Source organism: Ovis aries, chromosome 17 (assembly GCF_016772045.2).
Source record: "Ovis aries strain OAR_USU_Benz2616 breed Rambouillet chromosome 17, ARS-UI_Ramb_v3.0, whole genome shotgun sequence".
In the NCBI taxonomy this organism is placed as follows: Eukaryota; Metazoa; Chordata; class Mammalia; order Artiodactyla; family Bovidae; genus Ovis; species Ovis aries.
Window position 1 is genome coordinate 69,807,710 of NC_056070.1, and position 10,388 is coordinate 69,818,097.

Genomic DNA, 10,388 nt, shown 5'->3' on the forward strand with positions numbered 1-10,388 from the left:
GCTGCTCAGTCGTGTCTGACTCTTTGCGACCTCATGGACCGCAGCGCGCCAGGCCTCCCTGTCCATCACCAGATCCTGGAGTTTACTCAAACTCATGTCCATTGAGTCGGTAATGCCATCCAACCATCTCATCTGTCGTCCCCTTCTCCTCCCACCTTCAATCTTTCCCAGTATCAGGGTCTTTTCCAAGGAGTCAGCTCTTTGAATCAGGTGGACAAAGTATAGGAGTTTCAGCTTTAGCATCAGTCCTTCCAATGAATATTCAGGACTGATGTCCTTTAGGATGGACTGGTTGGATCTCCTTGCTGTCCAAGGGACTCTCAAGAGTCTTCTCCAACACCACAGTTCAAAAGCATCGATTCTTTGGCGCTCAGCTTTCTTTATAGTCCAGCTCTCACATCCATACATGACTACTGGAAAAACCATAGCTTTGACTAGATGGACCTTTGTTAGCAAAGTAATGTCTCTGCTTTTTAATATGCTGTCTAGGTTGGTCATAGCTTTTCTTCCAAGGAGCAAGTGTCTTTAAATTTCATGGCTGCAATCACCATCTGCAGTGATTCTGGAGCCCCCCCCAAAATAAAATCTGCCACTGTTTCCATTGTTTCCCCACCTATTTCCCATAAAATGATGGGACCAGATGCCATGATCTTAGTTTTCTGAATGCTGAGTTTTAAGCCAACTTTTTCACTCTCCTCTTTCACTTCCATCAAGAGGCTCTTTAGCTCTTCTTCACTTTCTGCCATAAGGGTGGTTGTCATCTGCATATCTTAGGTTATTGATATTTCTCCCAGAAATCTTGATTCCAGCTTGTGCTTCATCCAGCCCAGCGTTTCTTATGATGTACGCTGCATATAAATTAAATAAGCAGAGTGACAACATACAGCTGTGATGTATTCCTTTTCCTATTTGGAACCAGTCTGTTGTTCCATGTCCAGTTCTAACTGTTGCTTCCTGACCTGCATACAGATTTCTCAGGAGGCAGGTCAGGTGGTCTGGTATTCCCATGTCTTTAAGAATTTTCCACAGTTTGTTGTGATCCACATAGTCAAAGGATTTGGCATAGTCAATCAAGCAAAAATAGATGTTTTTCTGGAACTCTCTTGCTTTTTTGATGATCCAGAGGATGTTGGCAATTTGCTCTCTGATCTCGCCTCTTCTAAATCCAGCTTGAACATCTGAAAGTTCACCATTTACATATTGTTGAAGCCTGGCTTGGAGAATTTTGAGAATTACTTTACTAGTGTGTGAGATGAGTGCAACTGTGAAGTAGCTTGAGCATTCTTTGGCATTGCCTTTCTTAGAGACTGGAATGAAAACTGACCTTTTCCACTCTTGTGGCCACTGCTGAGTTTTCCAAAATTCTGGTTAGAATGGCTATCATCAAAAAATCTACAAAAAATAAAAGCTGGAGGCAATGCGGAGAAAAGGGAACCCTCTTGCACTGCTGGTGGTAACGCAAATTAATACAGCCACTATGGAGAACAATATGGAGATTCTTTTAAAACTAGGAATAAAACTACCGTATGACCCAGCAACCTCATTACTGGGCATATATCCTGAGAAAACCACAAATGAAAAAGACATGTACCCCCAATGTTCACTGCAGCACTATTTACAATAGCTAGGACATGGAAGCAACCTAGATGTCCATTGGAAGATGAATGGATAAATAAGATATGATACCTATATACAATGGAATATTACTCAGCCATAAAAAGGAATGTTTTTGAGTCAGTTCTAGTGAGGTGGATGAACCTAGAGTTCACACATGAACCTAGAGCTTCATGCTTGTACAGCACGAAGTAAGTCAGAAGGAGAAACACAAATTTCATATATTAATGCAAATATATGGAATCTAGAAAAATAGTACTGATGAACCTATTTGCAGGGCAGCAATAGAGATGCAGACATAGAGAACGGACTTTGGACACAGAGGGGGAAGGGGAGGGTGGGACAAACTGAGAGAGTAGCATTGACATAAATACACTATCATTTGTGAAACAGATAGCCAGTGAGAGGTGCTGTATGGGCACAGGGAACTCATCTTGGTGCTCGGTGACAACCGAGAGGGGTGAGACAGGCTGGGGAGTGGGGCAGATTTGGGAGGGAGGGGACATACGTGTACTTGTAGCTGATGCACACTGCTGTACGGCAGAAGCCAACACAATATTGTAAAGCAGTTATCCTCTAACTAAAGATTTTTTAAAAGACACACACACAAAAGAATAGATAACAGGTGTGTTTTCCTCAGATGTATTTTTTTCTTTTCCTACACGTAATTATCACTTTGATTGAATATTAGAGACCAGGTTTTCTCAATTACTTTCTTCTAGAGGGTTTGGGTCTTTTTTTAAGTATTTATTTTTATTCACTTATTTGACTGCACCAGGATTTAGTTGCAGCATGGGGGATCTAGTTCCCTGACCAGGGATTGAACCTGGGCCTTCTGCATTGGGAGCATGGAGTCTTAGCCACAAGACCACCAGGGAAGTGCTGAGGATTCAGGTTTTAAACTCTGTTCAGTAAATTTTTTAAATGTATATTGTGTGTTTACTGTCTATTTAGCCATCATACTTGTTTCCTGATTTTTATTCCACAAGTGACAAAATTTTATTACATGGAAATTTAAAGTTACACCAACTAAGAAAAAGTTCAACCAAATACAGAATGTTCCCATCTCTTACTATTTCACAATCACTTTATAAATATAGAGCAATTGGGAGAGTGTTGAAGGAAGATTTTGGTTTTACTTCCATTCTTTTTATCCTATTAAGTTCTAGGAAAAGAAATTAAAATATTTTGAGAAACTGAGATTCAGTATCTCATGTTGCTGACTTAAGGATGACTTTAAAATTTTCACCTTTAGGCATTACGCTTTTTTATACATTTCTTTAAGAACTTAACCATGCATATGCATTATTTTTAAATCGGAAAAACATTTTATACAAGAAAGCCAACTATATATGTAAAAGGATATTTATGGTATTGTTCATATAATAAGAAACAACGACAGACGACTAAAATGTCTGTCAACAAGGGAATGGAATAAATTATGATCCTCCTTTAAAGGATGTAGCCATTTGAAAAAAATCAAGGTAGACGTGTGAAAGGACTTGGAACAATATTAAAGAAAGCAAATGGCAGAAAAATGTTATCATTTTTGTAGGGGGGAAGAGTTTCTTATTATTATTATTTTTTTGAGTGTAATGTTGTGTACCAGAAGTTCTAAGAGGAAGAAAGTGTCACCAGCAAAGCCCATCAATAAATGGAAATAAGACTAGAATCTGGGTAATAAAGCCTAACCTTTTCTCTTTCCTTTGTACTTGGTCTAGTTTTACTTGCTCACAGCCGGGCGGCCCGCAGCAGCCGGCACCCACACAGCACTTCAGACGAGAGTCCCGATGCGAAATGGCTGCCTCAAGCTCAGCTCAGCACCAGGGCCGCGCGCCACGGGCGGCGCAAGATGGCGGCGGCGGCGCCCGACGCTCGGGGCCCTGAGCCCCCGCTTCCCGCAGACGAGGGCCCCAGAAAGCATCCCGCTCACAGCCTGAGAGGACAGGGAGCTGCGTACTCTTGAGTCCAAGCTCCTAGCTCTCAGTTCTCTGACGGAATTATAAAGCTTTCCTTTGCTTCTGAAGGGAATTCGATCTCTTTTTGGCTCCGAAGACATCAGGCCTCTGAGGACATCAGGCCTCTGAGGACAAGTACCCCTGTTGGGAATGACTCAGAAGAATCAGTGAGAAAAGCCCATCAGTTAACAGATGCTGGGGAACAGACTGTTACTTTTAATGCTTACCAACATAATTCTATGTTGCTTGAATTTGTTAAAAAAAATTTTCTTGTGAGTTCTATGTATTTTTCAAATACACGAATGGTATCCACATGTGACTAATAATGGATAGACACACTTCTCATACGCAAAGAATTTTCTCATGTCATCATAAAACAATACAAGCGTTACATAATTTTACCAGTGATTTTATGGTGGTAGCTGTGTTTTCTTGATTTAATTTTAGACTTAAATGCAGGGCAGTAGTGCATGAAATAGTAAAAGAAGATAAATCAAGCCAGAAACAAGTAAACAACAAACTAAAAAAATTAATATATGGAACTCAACAATTAGAATACCTGCACGCACAAGCCATACCAAACATACAGCTATGAAACACTAACTTCAGATTGTTCATTTGAATTGACTTAAACTGAACTGAATACTAGCTTCAAAAGACTGAAATGACCTAAAAGAAAATGGCACAACATCATACCGTGTGTTCAATTTCTTATGATGATTAAAAAATGGAGACATAAACTATAATTTTTAACAACCAACAAGGACCTACTATTCAGCACAAGAAACTATATTCAACATTATGCAGTAACCTATAAAGGAAAAGAATATATTTTTATATGTATATATATGTATGAATTTGCCAAATTTATACATAATTTTTTAATTATAAAGTTGTCTTTATTACTTTTCTGTATATAGTCACAGAACACTTTTTTTGTCACCACGCCATGTGGCTTTCGGGATCATACTTCCTGGACCAGGGGCAGAACCCCGGGCTTTGCAGTGAAAGCACTGAGTCCTAACGACTGGACCACCAGAGAACTCCCACATAACACTGGTTTTCCCTTTTTAAGCTTTTCTTTCTTTCCTGTGGTGCTGGGTCTTCGTTGCTTTGCGCGGGCTTTCTCTGGTTGCAGCGAGTGCGAGCTCCTCTTCCTTGTGGCCCATGGGCTCTTCATCGCAGCGGCTTCTCTCGTTGCGGAGCACAGGCTCTAGATGCGCCGCTTTCGGCAGCTGCGGCTTGCATGCTCTGGAGCGCAGGCTCAGTAGTTGTGGCACACAGGCCTCATTGCTGCGTGGCATGTGGAATCTTCCCAGACCAGGGATTGAACACATGTCTTCTGCACTGGCAGACAGATTCTTATCCACTGCACCACCAGGGAAGTCCTAACACCATTTTTAATGACTGCATGAAATAGGACAATTAAATCCTTCCTGAATGTTTATAATTATAAACCGTCTTAAACATTAACCCTTGTTCATTTTTCCATTTGATTCTTCTATGAATTCATCCTAAGTTGGGAGGGGTGTGGGAGAAGTGGGGACATATGCATTGTTTGGCAGTTTTCAGATGGCTCAGTGGTAAAGAATCCACCTGCCAACGCAGGAGATTCAGGGGACTCCAGTTCAAACCCTGGGTCGGGAAGATCCCCTGAAGAAGGAAATGGCAACCCACTCCAGTATTCTTGCCTGGAAAATTCCTAGGACAGAGGAGCCCGGCAGGCTACAATCCAGGAGGTTGCAAAGAGTTGGATATGACTGAGCGACTCAGCATGCACACACATGCACTGTTTGATAATATTTTTGTGAGAATAAAGTAAAATAATGTTCAAAAACAAAGTTACTTCCATAATTCTTTTTTGCCACTGGGCTCAGACCAGATCTAAAGAACCCTGAGGGTTCAACCAATTAATTGCCAAGGCTTGGACTGACCCCTGAATGAGGCATGAACCCTGACCCTGACCTCAGGGAATTCACAGTCCTGAGGGGAAAATGGACACAAGTAATTACCAAAAATGCACCTCAGGTAACAATGGAAGGGCAGGGTCAGAAGTGGTATACAACGCTTCTCAAAGTCCAGCCTGCACACAGATCCCCTGTGCATCTTTTGAAAAGCAGATGTAGACTCAGTAGGTCTGGGATAGAAACTGAGAGTCTACAATCCTACCAGTCTGGGCTTCCCTTGAGGCTCAGCTGCTAAAGAATCCTCCCGCAATGCAGGAGATCTGGGTTCGATCTCTGGGTTGGGAAGATCCCCTGGAGAAGGGAAAGGCTACCCTCTCCAATATTCTGGCCTGGAGAATTCCATGGACTGTAGAGTCTATGGAGTCGCAAAGAGTCGGACACGCCTGAGCGACTTTCACTTTCACTCACTCACCAGTTCCCCAGTGATATTCCAAAGTGGTCATTTGCAGACCGCATTTTGAGTAGCAAGAGTATAAACAGAAGATAAGCAAAGCTTTCCAGATGCCCGAGCAGAATTTTAAAAGATAATTATGAATTTTCCAGGCAGTTAATGAGGGGAAGGGTACAACCGGCAGAGAGAACCGTCAGTGCAAAGGTACAAAGGCATGAAAGAGAATGGTTTGTCTCAAGCACCAAGTCCAAAGTGTCAGGGACAGATTAGAAAGATCCCGCCCTTAGGAGCAGCCATGATGATGGAGAGGAGGAGGAAGAGACATCAGGATTAATTCACAGGCTGGATAACTGACCAGATATGGGGGGAAGCAGAGGCGGGCACGCATGATAGGGGAAAGGTTGCCCCCTCCGAAAGAGTAAATAAAGAATTCAGTGGAGGTTTGAGGAAGAAAGTAATGAGTTCAATTTGAGGTTCAAGGAGTTGGAGGTGGAGGAGTAGGAAGCAGTGAGATGCTAGTGAAGCCCTCTGGGGAAAGACCAGAGCAGGAATGGCCAAGTGGTGAAAGCCCTGGTCTGGGAATGGAGAAGGATTTTCCAAGCCAAAAGAACAGTCCCTCTGAATCTCAGAACCATTTTATTGCTGTTCAGTCGCTAAGTCGTGTCCAGCTCCTTGCGACCCCATGGACTGTAGCATGCCAGGCTCCTCTGTCCTCCACTGTCTCCCAAGTTTTGCTCAAATTCATGTCCTTGAGTCAGTGATGCTACTTAACCATCTTATCTTCTGCTGCCCCCTTCTCCTTTTGACCTCAATCTTTCCCAGCCTCGTTTCACATCAGGTGGCCAAAGTATTGGAGCTTCAGCTTCAGCATCAGCCCTTCCAATGAATGCTGGGGGTTGATTTCCTTTAGGATTGACTGGTTTGATCTCCTTGATGTCCAAGGGACTCTCAATCAAGAGTCTTCTCTAGCACCACAGTTTAAAAGCATCAATTTTTTGGTGTTCAGCCTTCTTCAAATTTTTATACACACACACACACACACACACACACACACACACACACGTTATGTAATCCTGGAAAAGGAAATGGCAACCCACTCCAGTATTCTGGCCTGAAGAAGTCCACGGACAGAGGAGCCTGGCAGGTTACAGTCCATGGGGTCGCAAAGAGTTGGACACAACTGATTATCATTCACTCATGTTATATAATGGGCTTCCCAGGAGGCACTAGTGGTAAAGAATCTGCCTGCCAGTGCAGGAGATGTAAGAGACATGGGTTCAATCCCTGGGTCAGGAAGATCCCCTGGAGTCCAGGGGGATGCATAGCAACCCACTCCCGTATTCTTGTCTGGAGAATCCCATGGCAAGCTACAGTCCATAGGGTTACACAGAGTCAGACACTACTGAAACAACTTATTTGATTGTTATTATATAACAATAGTATGTGTTATGTAATAAATGTGTTTAATATGTGTATATGTTATATATATGGAAAACATTTTTCGCGCTCTCAGCTGAGAGGGCCTAAAATAAATGACACTCCAGAAACCTTAAGAATCTGGACTAATGCTCAGATTTTGGATTCTAAGGCCATTCCCCAATAAAAGGAACCAGGGCTCCTTAGAGAAATGGTTGGTTCTAGGACTGGAGTAGGAAATGAACAAGGTGAGTCTGAGGCGAGCATCTTGTACTGCTCGAGAGCAACGAAGTGCTCCTGTAATACTATCACAGGAGCCACCTGAAAGAGCTTTTAATGACCAAGGCTGAAACAATTTGAGCAAAAAGTTAAAGTAGCATTGGATTGTGACTCAAAGTAAAAAAATAAATTTCCACTTATTCATAATGATATAAATGATTGACTAAATTAACGAGGGCCAGAGACGAGATATCCCACATTGGATGGAGTGGCCTGAAGGTGTGTCCCCAAAACTCAGGTCTCCTGGAAACTCAGCATGTGGTTTTATTCAAAAATAGGGTCTTTGCAAATGTAATTAGTTAAGGATCTCAAGATATACTGGATTCAGGGTGAGCCCCTAATCCAATGATTGCTGTTCTTTAGGAAAAAAAAAAATTTGGCTGCAATGGGTCTTATTTGCAGCATGAGAACTCTTAGTTGTGGCATGTGGGATCTAGTTCCCTGACCAGGAATTGAACCAGGGCCCCCTGCATTGGGAGCAAGAAGTCTTAGCCACTGGACCGCCAGGGAAGTCCCAACTGGTGTCCTTATAATAAGGACATAGAGATACACAGGGCAGATAACCAGGTGGCGGTAGACTGGAGCCCCGTTGCCACAAACCAAGTGATGCCTGAGGCCACCAGAAAGCTGGAAAAGGCAAGGAACATTCCTTCCCCGGTCCCTTCAGAGGAATATGGCCCTGTAGACACCTCGACCTCAGACTTCTAGCCTCCAGAGCTCTGAGAGCGTACATATCTTATTTTAAGCCATCTAGTGTGTGGTAATTTGTTATGGCAGCTTGAGGAAACTAATACACAAAAGAATTCCAAATAATTCATGTAGCTACTCTACCCTCAAGGCAGGGGAGCATAACTCTCCCCTTATTAGGCCCAGCCTGTGCACTGGGACTTCTTTCCAAAACGTACAATATGGAGAGAGGAACAAAGAATAATTTGATGATGGAGAAACCTAAAAAACACTACGTCAGCCAGGTGATCGAGGCCAACATCAACAGCCATCAATCACGTTGATAGCCCGTGTGCTTGATATGATGTCATGGAAAATGGAGAGCTCTGTGGTTTCTCCCCACCCCTCCCAACTAAGCCCCCGCTGATAACCTGGTTTTATGAGAAAAACACTGGACAAATCCAGGATCCATTTTGGAGCAGACTCCAAAAGACTTGACCGGTTCTTCTCGAAACTGACAAAGTTGGGGCTTTCCGGGTGGCCCAGTGGTTAAGACTCTGTACGTTCAATGCAGGATGTACAGTTTCGATCCCTGGTCAGGAACTAAGGTTCCACATGCTGTATGGGAAGGCCAAAAACTTTTAAGAAAACTGTCTAGGTCGAAAATTCCTTGGCAGTCCAGCAGTTAGGACTCCAAGCTCTCACTGCTGAGAGTCCAGGTTCAGTCCCTGGTCAGGGAACTAAGATCCCATGAGCCATGAGACTCAGCCAAAAAAAAAAAAACTGTCAAAGTCATCAACAAGGAAAGTACAAGAAACTCACAGCCTAAAGGAGCCTGAGGAGAAATGACAATTAAATGGAAAGTAATCTCCTAGATGGGATCCTGAAACAGAAGGAGGACTAAGAACATCTAAATAAACTATGGGCTTTGAAAAGTGAAAGTGTTAGTCGCTCAGTCATGTCCAACTCTTTGCGACCCCAATGACTGTAGCCCACCAGGCTCCACTGTCCAAGAGATTTTCCAGGCAAGAATACTGGAGTGGGTTGCCAGTTCCTTCTCCAGAGGGTCTTCCCAACTCAGGGATCTTCCCGACCCAGGGGTTGAACTCAGGTCTCCCGCATTGCAGGCAGACGCTTTACTATCTGAGCTACCAAGGAAGAGCTTTGGTTAATAGTAATGAATCAAAATGGCTCATTGACCCTAAATGGTGTACAGTCAGGGGAATTCCCTAGATAATATACAGCTGGATCATAATTGTTTACATACTCTGCCAGTCTCTTTTATTTGGTATATCTACACCATTTACATTTAAAGTAACTATTGATGGACTTCCCTAGTGGTCCAGTGGATAAGAATCCGCCTGCCGGTGCAGGGGACATGGGTTTGATCCCTGGTCCAGGAAGATTCCGCATGGCTGTGGAGCAGTTAAGCCCGCGAGCCACGGCTTCTGAAGCCCGCGTGCCCTACGGCCTGTGCTCTTCAAGCAGAGAAGCCACCGCAGTGGGAAGCGCGGGCGCCGCAACGCTCGCCACAGCTCCTCCCGCGGCTCCAAAGACCCAGCGCAACCAAAATAAACACATAAAAGTTTAAAATTGTTTAAAAAATTTAAAGTCGCTGTTGATGTGTTAAGGCCTAAATGTGCCGTTTTGTACATATTTCGGTCTTTTCCTTCTGTTTCTCATCTGTTGCTTCCTCCTGCCTTCATGTGGATTACCTAAGCATTTAGGTATTATTTTTAGAGTTCCAAATGTGACATATTTATAATATTTTCAGTATATTGCTTTTATAGTAAATGTATGTATAAATATACATTTATACACACATCTATGTATACATAGGCCTTTTTTTCCCTGATTCTTGTTCTAGGTATCACTGTGTAATTCATCACAGCACACTGGTGTCAATGCTTACCACACTGCGTGCAATGTAGAAACCATACTTTTTTTTTTTAATATTTATTTATCTGGCTGCTCTGGGTCTTAGTTGAGCACTCAGGATCTTCAGTCCTCACTGTGGCGTGTAGGATCTTTACCTGCAGCATGAGGGATCCCTCAGTTGTTGCATGTGGGATCTGGTTCCCTAAGCAGGGATCAAAC